Source organism: Hetaerina americana, unplaced genomic scaffold, assembly GCF_022747635.1.
Source record: "Hetaerina americana unplaced genomic scaffold, ioHetAmer1.1.p SCAF_9, whole genome shotgun sequence".
NCBI lineage: Eukaryota > Metazoa > Arthropoda > Insecta > Odonata > Calopterygidae > Hetaerina > Hetaerina americana.
Window position 1 is genome coordinate 29,418,355 of NW_027287538.1, and position 12,609 is coordinate 29,430,963.

Genomic DNA, 12,609 nt, shown 5'->3' on the forward strand with positions numbered 1-12,609 from the left:
GGGGGGTGTTAGGTCATCAGCCATGCATGCACAATCCCAATCATGTTACCTCTACACAAAAAATATTTTGTTCATGCGATCGACAAATAGTGATCACACGTAAGAAAGTACTTACATGCAAAAATATTCCATTGCAGGATAGGTTTATTCAAATCATGCTGTAGAATTGTTAAATAGATGGGCCAATTGAATAAAAAAATAGCATGCAGAATATCGACAAATATATACACTACCGATTCTCATTATCTCCTACGCGATTGCTGTCATATCTATTTTGATATCTATTGGTACGAGGAAAAAACGGCCTTCTAAATCCACTCGCTCTTCTATAAATCTCCCTATTTATTACGTTCCTGATCTAATCTACCATAGTAAGTCGGGGCATGTGATGTCTTTAACATCTTCATATAAGTAACCTGCCACAAATTTACGCGGTAAATCTAACCTATATTTAAGCCAATGGTCAACTAGTGGCTCTCATCCTAGTTTTTTCAATAGTGTCGTGACATAGCTACCTTGCCCATAGCAACTATTCAAAAAACCTAACAGCTCTTCGTTGCACTCGATCTAGTTCCAAAATTAAGCTTACCTCATGAGAATGCCGTACACCTGCAGCATATTCAAGGTGTGGCATAACTAACACCAAAATAGCAAAGACCCCACTTTGAAAGTGTTAGAATCAATTTTATATTCTAATGATGCAATGGCATAAACCAAAAAACCAAACTGAAACTCTCTCATTATCAATTATTCTAGATGTTTTCCGGAGATGATATTCCTTATTCCATGCATTTGGTCAATTTTTCTCGCCGTATTTAGTAATTCTGCTGTCTTTCCGGAAAAATGCTAGATAAAAAATTTGTTTCCGCCCAGGATCGAACTGAGGACCTTCCGCGTGTAAAGCGGATGTGATAACCACTACACTACGGAAACAGTTAATGAATTGGCTTTCTACTTGTTTTTAATAACATTCAACAAGGCTGTTTTTTTTTATTTCTCCTACATTGTTTGCTTAACATTCTCTTCTCTATTGCGGTCCTCAACATCCGACTGCCTCTCGTTATTTCTTGCATCCATCCGTCCTTCATCAAATTGGATGGTATGAAATTGTGGCTTTTGCACACGGTTTTTTCTTTCTTTCTTAATCACTGGTGGTGTCCTAACACCCCACGCCACACGTACTTGCGGCGGCTTGCGGGGTATTAAGTAGATGTAGATATAGAAATTACATCCAGAAATATTCTCCCTTTCCCTACCATGTTCTTTGTTGTTTCTTTTGTCGGCAAACTAAAGATTATAAGAATTCTTATGTCACAGTGTAATTTTTTTGCAAGGGGTTTATTAACTCTCGACTTATAAGCAAGGTGGTTCAATTTTAACTCTATACCTTGCGTACCATCACGGTGGCTTTTGACTTCCCTGAAACCGTGTGCTTCTAGCGGTTAGGTACGATACATCCTTTCATGGACAGTTGAAAATCCCAACGGTGCCTCTGTTTGAGTTCATACCCCATGGTGACAAGGTGAGAATAGTCCATAGATTTAAAGCACATCATCCATGCTATAGATGGGATTCAAATTCGCGACCTTCGGTATAGCCGACAGCCGCGCTCTAACACACCGAGTCAACTTGGCCGACCATCCACCGCACCAATGCCGTTCCCGAGATGAGCTGAGAGGGTAGATACGAGGGTGTGAAGAGAAAAGGCGCCCTTATAAACAGATAGAGAAGAGCGTGGTCCAGCAACAGATGGGATGACGAACGGTAGAAAGGAGCCCGGCGTTAAAAAATAACAAAAGAAAGGGTAAAAGCGTGAATGGTCATCGTTTCCTCTCCTCCTCATTCCGTCCCCCATATTCTCTCCTACTTCTCCTCCTCCATTCCGCCCTCTCCCCCGCCTTTTTTACCCTGTGTGGTGGAAGGAGAGGAGGGGCGGCGGAGAGGATGGGGTAATAAACATTGTGTCCGGAATAGCTCCAACATAATTCACAGGTATTATATTTCCATTTTATTAACGCCCTTTTGCGAAGTCCGATCCGTGGAGAGTCGGCGGCGGGGTGTGGAGTGAGGGCCGGGGGGCGGAAGAGTTGTTTCACCTTGCACACACTCACACACGCTTACGCCCTCCACAAAGGGAAGGGTGGTAGCCACAGCCAAGAGAGGACCGGAGTTGCTCTCTCTCCCCCTGAGGAGTTGGGTTGCTCGGTTGGCTGGCTGGTCGCCCTCGGTGCTGGAGGGGGGAGGGTATTTTTTTTCAAGGGGGGAGGGAAAAGTGTGTGCTAAGGGGCAGGGATATAAAATGTTGGGTGGAGGGAGGGAGGTGGGAGGAGTTGGTCGGGGGGTGGTGGGGGGGAGGCACGGGGGACTTGAGGGGCAATGGGGGAGCTGGGATACGTTCCCGCCGAGGTCTCTGATTGGCTGATCAAGACGGATGGCTAAGGAGTCCAAGAAAGCAATCGCGGGGCGATCTCATTTTTACGACCATTATATCTCTCTGCCCTTTTGAGCGCCAAGAGAACCGGTAGGGTCGGGGAGGATGGGGTTAGGGGAGTGTTAGAAACCATTGCGGTATCCATCCCCCGGATTCCGCCTTCCCTCCCTCCTATTCCCTTCGAGTCGCCCCACCCCTTTCTCTCCCTCCCTCGCTAGATTACCCTTTCCCCTCGTCCTTTCCTTTTCACGGGTTGCCTACTCCGCTCTCACCCTCCACCTTTCTCTCCACCTTCCCTTCATCTCCTTTCTTCGTCAATCCTTGTTCATACCTTTTCCATCCCTTGAAAAGGTTCGTTCGCACCGAGCGAACGAATCGCACTTACGTTAGGAAGATAGACCGCTACCGCTCATTGCGTACCCGGGAGGTTTTCCCAGAGCAATAACGAGGTAATCCTGTGTTTTCCTCTCGTATTGCATCGTTTTGAGATGTAAATTATCCGTTTCGTTAATCAAAACTCAATCGGCGCAGATACACCGCCATCTGAACATTTGGAATCGTTTATTTGACTCGCAAATTGAATCTCGCACTTTATTTTCACAACGTTCCACGTCAGGTGAGACAATACTCCCTCTTGAATGCCTTTAGAAATCTCCTTTCGGCAATGACTTTCACTTTTTTTGTTGCCAGCTTATTAGACAGCGATATATGTGTGCTCTTACTGCAGAGTGTTGCAAAAAGTCTTCAATGTGTGGCGGTTTGGATACAAAACTTACTGGTCGTTTAAATAAATTTACTTTTTTTCCAGTATTTTTCCTTCCCTATTTATCGTTTTTTAGTCTGTATCGAAATTGTATTCAGTTTCTTCATATTCAAAGAAAATACTGTAAATGATCGGTGGTGGAAGAAGTTTTTATGTCCGACACTTTTATTTGATACTCGTACACAGTTGAATGATGTATTAAATTGCATTAAATTCGTTGATACATTGATGTAACTTAAGCTACGTATCTAAGCCGAAATATATTACAACTCGTGCAGTTATACATGCCTTTACGCTGAATTATTTATCAGCAGTTGCAAATATGCATCTTAGTTGTAAATCAGTTTGGTAATCTTCGTTATTTTATGGTTATTCTTGTTTAAATGCCCAAATTTGAATTTTATTTTAGTGGAGATGTAAGTTCATGATAAATGGTTGTTTTGAGAAACGGAGAGAAGGATTGTGAAAAGAAAAAAAATTGATTTGATGAAATGAGCTCTATTCCTGGAAAACATATGTTATTCTACAAACACTTAAGCTGTTCTACATTTCTACGACCCACATTTCTAAGACCCACCTTACAGAACTCTAAGAATAACTCGGAAAACTGAATTGAAATAAGCTAATCTTGAGCAAACTTTCTAATTCCATTTCATTCCGAAATAGAACACATTCCATTATTCCTTCCTCTATATAAAAGATTCTAACAATCTTCTACAATCCATTGCCACTCAAAGTACCCTGCATCTATCTTTTCTGTCTTCATTAAATTTCTCCAAACGACCTTTTATTCTTCCCCATCATGCTTCATCTACACCTACATAGTACACCGCAAGCCACCGCAAGGGCGTGTGGCGTGGGGTGTTAGGTCACCACAATGCTTAGAACTTCTTTTGTTTCCCTTTCCATCCATTTCACTTTTTCTATCATCCTTCACCGCCACCTGCCGAAAGTCTCCAACACACGCTTACCATCGCCTGAAAGACCAATTTTTCGTATCATATAATTCTACGCTCCATGCTAAGATTTTCATTAAGCTTTTCTTTAAAAAATCTACTTATCGTCCATATCATCTTCTCACTCATCATAATAAAAACTTATTTACCTTAAGGAATTGTTCTTGTAATGTTCTTAATACTTTGGTGTCATCTTTCTAAAACACTTCCTAAATTGTTGAACTGTTCAGACTTCTAGTCTGCCTTCAACAAACCGCCTTATTCAATAGTACCACATTACCTATATTTTCTTATGATTTTTATCCCATAAGAATGGCACTGTTACCGTAATTCTGAACTTTTTTACTTAATGGAATAACGCAACACTAAAGGAATTAATATAGACCCACACTAGTAGATAGGTCAGACTGTAAAGATAAGATAAGAGAGATAGATTCTAGTAGAGATAGATACAAAGACTCGTTCTTTCCCCGAACAGTCAGGAATCATAATTACAAGAAACCAGATTCACTATAGAAATATTCAATACATTTAGCTTCCAAGTTAGGGTAAGAATAAGCGTTGCATAGACATATGGTATATTCGTTGGTGCATATGTATGTTGTTTTGCATGTGGTATTGTTCCTTTTTACGTTTGATGACCTAACACCCCCCGCCACACGCCCTTGAGGCGGCTGGCGGGTATTTTGTAGTTGTAGATGTATATGTAAGTTATAAAGGTTTTTTTTTTAATGTATACGACTTTTCGGGTGTGGAGTGGCATGAATTTGTGGGTTTTGAAAACGCTTTTATTCTCTTTTACCTGTATGAGTGGTAACCTAAAATCCCCCGCCACTAGCCCTTGCGGTTACTTGCGAGGTATTATGTAGATGTAGATCAATCATTTTTCGGTCTGTGGGCTTAACTGGTAACGAATTATAACTGTTTCCATTCCAATATGTATTAATGGCATTCATTAGTCTTTAATGAAAAACGCTCGGCTTGCACCTGAAACCTTCGTGAAGCAGAAAGGAAAATGATTCCAGGAGGTAATTATTTTTAAACTTCAAATAGGCACACTTAATGAAAGTCATGTAAGTAAGTATTCATTTTTTGTACTGAGAGACAAAATTTGTTGGAGGAATATTTGTACATGAAAGTACTTTAATTTGTACATGAAAATACTCCTCAAAAAATTGAGCAGTGTTTTTTCTCAATCGTTATGAAGTATGGAATGCACATGATTTGCCGACGTGATTGAGGTAATTGCTGGAGAAACCATTAGCTGAGGTGGTTTACCCCTACTCGTATCATAATGTGGAAGAAATTGGACGATCCCTGTATAAAAATGTTAAATTGTGTAAAATTACATGAAAATATTCCTCTACACGTCTGTCACATATATTTCAAGATCCTATATTTGCCTGAATCGATTTAAATTTCGTTTTACTTTACAGTCTTCCTTAATTTAATTTTCTCTCAGATTTCAGATATACTGATAGATCGCATCACTGAGTTGATGAAGTCCATTAGGATTTTGAGACCATCGTGTTTGGGTTGTTCCCGCCTTTCTCCATTTTGTTGGACGGTGTCGATGGAGTCAGCACCTTCAGATCTGAAGAGAAAGCCTTCGCAGTAAGTTTTATCCGATTTTTTTGGCACGCTTTGGCATTTTTTCTTGATTTTCATTATAGACTAACAAAGAAGAACGTAAGCGACACGTTTGGCGAAGCTGCCACCTATACTGTAATGAACAGAAAAGGGAAACCATGGAGACTAATTAGCACCTCCTAAAGACCGATTAGCACGATAAATAAGAAATAAATAATTTCTTTTTCCTCGACTAATCGATCCCTTTTGTTGATAGCTAAACGCAGCGTAATAGGAATTGTTCCTTAATTTTCTTTCGCAGTCCGCCGCAGAGGGACATCAGTCTTTTGTCTGAAATCAGGTCTCCATTAAAATGTGGTGTTAATATATAAAAACGACCAGTGATTATCTTGCCGGTTGTCTTCTTTTCAAGCGATTGATGTCCTACCTTCCTCGAAACCATTCATATTTTAGCGTCCCATCTAGAAGCCAATTTGAATGTTAACCCTTTTCCTGTAAGAATTTCTTACAACTTCATTGGTGAACGAACATACTCGTTCCGTCCCTATGCCTTTTTTTAATTTTTTGCGGATCACAAGTTTGACGTGGCGAAAATATACGTAAAAAACGGTTGATTTTGTTGGTTTTCATGAAGCATGCTAAACTGGAAAGCAGATAATGAATTGGCAACCAAATAAATGATTGGTCTTCTCGGGCGATTTAAAACATTTCTAATATAATAGAGGCATTAAGGACAAACTATCTTTGCCTGCAAATGCACAGATTGTACATAGGCAACACATTTTGTTATGGCTTTGGAATTTAGGCAGGTATGATCTTCTTCGGTCGAGGGCGTATCGTGAGATGTGTTTTCAATACCGACGTTGAATTAACTTGAAGTACGTTGCCACAATACCTCACAACTAAGCTTCGTACGAAAGTGCATTGCATAACCGCTCATTCAGATTAACACTTGTCTCATAACCGTTTCTCCAATGCATGCACACTTGGCCAATCCTTAGAATCAGCGGGTATAGGATAAAAATTATTATAATTTTTGCAAAATTCCGTTTTCAAACTTGATCCATTAGATTTGGCATTTGCGTACTCTTGTTATATAGGGAGTAACATATCATATGTAGATGGTAAAACGAATGAGATCTTACTTCTGGTTAGGACGTAGAAGCTCTCGAAATCAGTTTGGTTAAAATAAGTTTGATTATGGCCCGCCTTGATCTTGATTTCTCTCGCTGTACTAGTACCTTTGTCTAAAATTGGCGTTGTTCTTTGGATATTTGTACGATAATTTCACCGTTGGATTTTAAGATTATTTCGATTGGAAGATATTGGTTATTAGTGACTTTAGATTCATCATCGGTTAGAGTGCATATCGGAAACAGTTGTTTCAGGCGTCCCGGTGGAAAATGATCGTTTTTGGCCAAAATATATTGCAATTTGTACTGCATTAATTGAATAAAAATTACCTCCCTGCAGTTGCCATGCATAGATAAACCTTACTTTTTGTTCGATCTTTCTCGGTTATGCTAAATAATACTCTGAAAAAGAGTGATGTCCATTTTTCCATGGGTTATTTACCTTATGGAGGTTGAAATAGCGAGTGAGCGTTCGAGAAAATGGTTAGAAATGACCACTAAATGGCGTACTCGGTTTTATAATGTCCTTTATCGGATAAAGAGTTGCAGGGAGATAGCATGTGTTCGAGTTCAGTGAGAATGAAATTACGATTAGAATATCCTTTATTTTTTGCCTTCACAGTCGCCCTTGGTTGCACGTGACTGCTTGCAATGAGCCATTGCGGCATCCGTCGCTGTATTATCGCACGCGATGACTGACGCATTTCCTGTGTCAGCGCCCCTTTCTTGAAGCGGGAAAGATCGGCTCCCAGACTTGCACGCCGGGACGGCCGGGGAGAAAATGGCGGAAATTCGAAGCCCTGTTGTTCCTTTGTGTGGACAGAGGAGTCCACTTTCTTCCTTTCTCGCGCCGGCCGATTCAATTAAAACTGGAGGGAGTCCCCCCCCCAGCCACCTCCCACCCCCTCCATCACCCTCATTCTTCTACTCGGGGCCCTGCGCGTCACATTTCCCGCCGCAGGGGGTCTAGGCACCCCCCGGGTACACTCCCGTGGGGGCTACCACGCAAACCGGTGTCCGAATCAGACCACCCCGTGACGGCAATCCCGGTGGGGATGGATGACTTGCAGGGCATGCTGCCGCTGCTGCGGATGCGGGAGAGAAGGCGTGGAAAGGGCGGGCGTTTGAGGAGAGGAGAAGGGGGAAAGAATCTGGATCGGATCGAGGGCCCACGTGAACGGCAAAGCTGGAAATAGAAGTGGAAATGACGAACAAAAGTGAGGGCACGCTTCGAAATTGCTCCATCCATCGTTTCCTTCGATTTTCGTCACCAACTACACCCTTAGTTGGATATGTGTTGATCAGCCACTCTTTCCTGTTATTATTCACTATTGCTATATAATATTCACCTGCACAAACATCCAACCTGCTACTGTACCACGTGCTATGTCCAATATGGTTTCATTACTTACCCATAATGATGGCTTTATTTTGACTTTAAAAGTTTTATTGTTATTATTTTACATAAGTGTAAAGGTATTTGGATATGGCCTTATGCAGCACTTATTAGTGTTTCATTGATTATTCTCTGCATCCATCATGTACATCTACATCCAGGGACTAAGTAGGGCTAAAATTCTGAGCCTTATCCAATACCTACTAAAGGTACTAATTCCCTTAAAACGTATAACGTGACGTAACCTATTTTCTTTTCCTCTATGTGTAGGCGTAGGAATGGCTGCTAACCGTGCAATACTTTTAACAAACCGAACGGTATTAGGGTTAACCCTGTGAAATTTATCCATGATGGAAAGGAAACAAACTATGCAAATTTCACCTGAAGATGACATTAAGTGTTTGAAACCCGGGTCGTGAATAAATCTCTATTCAAGTGAAATTTGCATAGTTTGTTTCCTTTCCATCGTGCAATACTTGTAATATATTTAGGCATGTTGCATGATTGGTGTTTGGTCACCTCCTTTACACGCGGTTTTTGGCGGATTGCGGGGTGCCGGGTGAATTGGGAAATAGGGTGAACGTATGTAGAATGAATGGTGGCCTACCACCCCCTGCCACACTTCCTTGCGACGGCTTGCGGGGTAATTTGTGGATGTAGATGAATAAATGTTCACAAACCTAGCTGCTCTGCGATGCAATCGATCTAGTTTCAAATTTAAGGATCCCTCGTGAAGCTCCTGCGGCGTACGATAAGCGGGGCCCCACTAACGTAAAATAACAAAGCTCTTTTACCTTCTCATTGCATTTCCCAAACATCATTTCCATGAATCCTTACTTTACATTTCCTCTCCGTAAATTTCACGAAAGTGTTTTCCCCGAGGCATCTACATCTACATAATGACCCGCAAGACGCCGCAAGGGCATGTGGCGGGGTATGCACTTCCTATTTTTTTATGTCATACGAAGATTGCTATTAATACTTTGAGCCTTGACAACACTAAGTTCTTTAGGCGGCATCTGGCGTTTCCATCTAAAAGTTTGACTCTTTTTACACTATCTTTCTTGAGATCATTTTGTCGTTTGATCATACCTTGTGTTTTTTCAGTGACTCGAAAATTTTGTCTCAGCGAAAAAATGGAGTTAACTCGTGAACACTTTCGTACGATTATCATTTATGACTTTTGACGTCGATTATCAAGACAGGTGTGCATCGGTCAACTTACTTCCACTTTTGGCGATTAAGCCCCATCCTTTGCCACTCTGAAACGCTGGTATAACGAATCACATCACGGCTACTGATCGCTCAGTGGCGAAAGTCGTGAAGGTCGTCCAAAATCAGTTGTTGTACCAGAAGACATCGATGTTGTGCAAGAACTAGTAAAGGAAGATCATCATGTGACTTATCGTGAGATTGAGGCATTCTTGGGGATTAGTATGACGAGTATCCCTTAGATATTGCCTGGAAATTTAGCTGTGAAAAAAAATTGTTCACGTTGGATCCCTTATGATTTGACAAAAGCTCAAAAAGATGCTCGTGTCAATTGATGCAAAAGAATACTCAAGAAATAAAATCGCTGTGCATCAAAAGCTATGCCATATAACATCTACAGAGGTGACGAATAATGGATATATGCGTATGAGCCCGAAACAAAACAGCAATCCATTGTATACTATAAGTCTTCCAAGACGAGCCAAATCCGACGACGAAAAGTTATTTGTGCACGAAGCACATCGAAGCAAATGATCGCCTGTTTCTTCGGAATAACTGGACATGTGGCAACCGTACCGTTAGAGCAACGTAGAACCGTGAATTTTGGATGCTACTCGAGCATTTGTTTGCCAGAAGTGGTTGGATGAAATACGGAAAAAGAAGCGGCAACATTCTTCATCATGACAATGCAAACTCTCACAAATCGGCTGAAACAACTACCTGTTTGGCTGGCCAAAACGTCGAATTGATGGGTAATCCTCCGTACAGCCCTGATTTAGCACCGAGTAGCTTCTCTTTTTCCCATTAATCAAGAAAAAAGTGCGTGGCCAACGTTTTTCGGTGCCTGAAGAAGTCGTTGATGCATTCAAAAACGATTTTGAAGGTACCTCAATCGGAGTGGAAAAGTATTAGGAAAATTATAAATTTATATATATCTACATATATACGAGATGAAAAGGGACTTTGTGGTAGAGTAGGATGTTGAGTTTTTTATTAGGACACACAAGAGAAATATCTTCATCTACATAATACCCCGCAAGCCGCCGCAAGGCGTGTTAGGTCACAACCCGTTAAAGATAACAATACCACATGCAAAAACAACAGCATGGAAAATTACACCCACAGCAGCGCACACACTAATGCTAAAATCCCTTCATCCAACACTCATGCAAACACTATAATATTTGGTAGTTGTTTCCACTCAAAACCTACCTTAACCGGTAGATTACCTATAATAATAATATATATACATATACTCCATATACTTATATGGGTAGGTTTGATCACCAAGATAAAATAAGAGAAATAGACGCAGCCACTGCCAGATTCATGTAAGTACTCGTTCTTTCCTCACACGATACGCAATCGGAACCAAATCGCATCCAAGTAGCCTAATATTTTAACTTTTTGTATTTATGAATAAAATGCTATGACATAATAATTCCCTTTTTGTCGCAAGAAAACTCATTTTTCCTCATGCCTCTCTAAAATTCAGTCTTGCCTGTTGTCATCATGAATTAAAAAGCTCCAAATCTGATTCTTCTAAAATACCCGTCACCCGTTTTCGCTTATCGTAGCAATGTTGAACAAATCTGGCGGATTTTCTCGGGTCCCTTTCCAATTCCTTAGTCAATTTTTTCTAATAAACCCAAATACTTGCCGCATATTCCTATTGTGACCAAACTAAAGCTGTTTAGCATCATTTTTTTTACTATTTCATTGCATTTTCCCTCAACCCGTCCGTTTTTTTTCATGGGCTGATCCACATGGCCGTTTTATAGTGAGGGAAATTTGTATGCAAATGTAAAAAAAAATTTCCTGTTATGCTACGATTATTCTCCAACATTTCCCAATGTTTAGATAAGGAATGATTCCCAATATTATTTTCGCCTTACCGCCGTCAACCTGAGTTGAATACCTGGAATAAATGTTTAGGAGTTTTTATCCAAAAATTTCGTCCTACCGATATTTATACGGCAATTGCGCAAGCGAATTTTTCGGCCAATCGCAAAAGCTAAAGAGTTTTACAAGACTTACGGCTAAGTGATGCCCGGGGATTAGTTTAGATCTTCTTACGGGTTGCGGCTAGCACAAAATTTCCGTAATCGGTAATGATTTTTCGCACCGTAGAAAATTCTCTCTCTAACAATGTTCTATAAAAATAAAAAAACCTAGGGAATGAAATTTATTTAATATTCGATGAAGGCTCCAAAGCTTCTATACTTATAAAATGTGAAGTAAAATCAATTGATTTAATACCAAATACACTTAGGAATCCATTATTCTGCAGCGGTCTCAAATTAATGAATTCAGTTGGTTTTTTATTACCTTCGTGTTTTCTACATTCCTCGTAGATCAATGTTCCCTAATAGCCATGAGGAAATCTTCTCCATGGCCATCCATTAATTGAACAGTTCCATAAATGAAGATAATTATCTCTCAAGCTATAGTCGACAACGGGACTTCAGTCCTAATCGATCCCTGGGAGAGATATTACTCATTAGTTCTGGGGCATATTCATGAAGTTTCTCTCAACATCTCGCAGGTGCTTGGAAATTACCACTTTTTTTTTGCTGTTAACGCTGTATGTACGTGTTGACTTGTAGCGGTAATTGGCGTGCGTCCTCGAACACTTTTTTGTCTTGATGCCATCAGCTAGGAGACCGATGACGTGATCGTAAAACCGTCGTACTTATTTCCTGTTTCATTTCCGAGTGTTTTCTAAACTCTTCCACGAATTTTGTTAATGAGTCCGGAGGATTCCGTTTTAATTAGGTTTGAATTCTATAGGAGTGCGTTAATATTCCTCATAGTGCAGCGTCATTCCACACTGGCCGTGCGTGAGTGCTGCACTACCTAACTACATTACAGCTGACGTTTTTGTAGAATTCAGCATTAATGTGATATTTTAGTATTTTTTCCATGATAATAAAACAATGGTTTCTCGGACCAAATCAATCTAAAAGAGTTTCTTTGAGGAGTTTGATGCATTTTATAATGATTTAAACTTCGATAATTGAGGACACCGACTACTTACTATTTAGATTAGTATCGCACGTTGAGAAGGATGGGCAATAAGCTGGGTATCTCGTTTTATAAGTTATGCGTCCAAGAATTTTGAAAGATGC

General features: G+C 40.5%; 1 non-coding gene across 1 annotated transcript; it reads right to left on the reverse strand.

Moving 5' to 3' along the window:
• Window positions 1-860: 860 nt before the first annotated feature.
• On the reverse strand, window positions 861-933 carry TRNAV-UAC (transfer RNA valine (anticodon UAC)). The gene has a single exon. It is a non-coding gene; the product is annotated as a tRNA-Val (tRNA).
• Between the last annotated feature and the right edge of the window lie 11,676 nt (window positions 934-12,609).